Genomic DNA, 2,178 nt, shown 5'->3' on the forward strand with positions numbered 1-2,178 from the left:
GTGTGATTAGAAAGTTGGCAACCCGACGCGGCAGGGAGCTAGGGGGTGGGGGAGGGACATGGAAGGGACCTGGGGGCGGGGGAGGGACACAGCAGGGGCCCGGGGCCCAGGAGGGATGCGGCCGGGACCGGAGGAGGGAGGCACATACCGGGCCCACGGTATAAGTCTCTCCTCTCACCTTCTCCATCAGCAGCCCGGCATTTCTCAGGTTGTTGAGGAACTTCCTCCTCCAGTGCTCGTGGTGCCCGCGTGGCCGGTCGCCTCTGGCCTCGTGAGCCGCCAGCTTCCCCTCCTCTTCTTCGGGGGCCGCACCTTCTCCTCCCACACCAGCACGAAGTCTGCGGGGGCGAAGGGGAGGGGGCTGCGGTCCGGCCTTGCAGCGGGCCAGGGCTGGGAGCCCCGCAGGGCCGGGAGCAGCAGCGAAACTCACCGTGATCATAAAACACCCAGACCACGCACAGGATGGGCGCGGGGCGGAGACAGCAGCCCTAGGGCCCTAGAGTGGGGCCACACTGCCACCACCGCCCCTGCTGGAGGAACATCAGCCCCACTCTGGCACATGCAGCCCACCAGCTGGGGCGCCACCGCTAGCCTCAGCGGAGATTCCCGGCACTGCAGCGGGCGTGGCCTCGGGCTCTGCAGCGGGACGCCCGCAGGCGAACGGGAAGCCCCTGCAGCCGCAGCCCACAGGGGTGAGCAGGGCCCTGGGGAGGAGGGAGCCTCGTTAACGTGGCCAAGCAAGGGGCTTTGGATCATTTCATTACTGCTCTGGACAATGTACGTTAGCCAGTGGAACTCTCTGCCACATGATGATGCCGAGGAAAAGAGATTTAGGGAGCACATGTTCGCAGAGCAAGGAGGGTCATGGGGCTGGGACGCAGGAGATGGAGGGTCACTTCTTGGCTCTGCTAGTGACCCCCTGGGTGTCCTTGGGAGAGTCACTTGCTCTTCGTGCCTCTGTCTGAGGCAACGAGCATCTCTGTGCCCAGCCCCCGGCACAGCCCGGGAGGCCCGTTGGCAGTTGGCACAATGCAAAGGCGCGCCAAGGCTGCTCGACGGCAGACTGCAGAGGGCAGTGACGTAGGGTGGCTTAGGGTCGCCCCCAGACTGCACCGGGCCCAGCTCACACAGCCAGAGAGGGACGTACCCACGCAGCCACCCGCTCCCAGCTCCTCCCAGACAGAGGCCCGGGGAGCTGCCGAGGGGCAGGGCAGGGCAAGGCGCTCACCGATCTTGGTTTGCCCATCTCGGAAGTAGTTGCCCTGAGGTTGGGGCTGTAGCCTTCGTCACCATGCACGTAGATGGGATCGTCCTCGTCCTCTTCATCCTGCAGCCGGGAAACAAACGAGACGGGGGGCAGGGGAGAACCGTGCAGCTCCGCGCCCGGCCAGCCTCGCCCCGCGCCCCAGCTCGGATTCGTTGGGTCGGTGGGGGAGCAGGGAATGTTGCAGTGCCCAGGAAACCGAGAGGAGAACCTAGAGCCAGATGGGCTGCTTCACCCCACGGCCCTGCCGGTGCCCCTCAGTCCCGACCCGCAGCCCCCTGCTATCCCATCCCTGGGCTCCCCCCCCCAGCACTGCCAGTGCCCCTCAATCCTGACCCACAGCCCCTGCTATCCCAGCCCTGGGCTCACCCCCGCCCCCCACAGCCCTGCTGGTACCCCTCAGTCCCGACCCGCAGCCCTCCACTATCCCAGCCCTGGGCTCATCCCTCCTCCTCACAGAGCACTGCCGGTGCCCCTCAGTCCTGACGACCCGCCCCCCGCTATCCCAGCCCTGGGCTCCCCACAGCCCTGCTGGTGTCCTCAATCCTGACCCGCAGCCCCGGCTATCCCAGCCCCAGACTCCCGGCCACGGTTCTGCAGATGCACTACAGGGCACCAGCTATCCTGAAGGCCAAACCTTCGCCTCGCTTACGGCTCTGGGTCTGTTCGAGTCCCCACCCTCCACCGCAGGGACGCCGACTCCATTAGCTCCAGGGGAAACCAGCACACGGAACGAGCGAGGAACCAGGCTCTGCCGGGGATTCCCGCCCAGGGCTGGGCTCTAACCGGGCAGCCCCTGAGCTGCAAGGACCCCCCCAGTTCCCTCCTCCTCCAGCTCCCGCTGCTCCCCGTCCAGCCAGGACAGTGGCTGAAATGGCCCCAGTAACGGACCGCGGGAGCTTTGCAGAGGCCTG

This window comes from Mauremys reevesii, linkage group 17, assembly GCF_016161935.1.
Source record: "Mauremys reevesii isolate NIE-2019 linkage group 17, ASM1616193v1, whole genome shotgun sequence".
Taxonomy (NCBI): Eukaryota; Metazoa; Chordata; order Testudines; family Geoemydidae; genus Mauremys; species Mauremys reevesii.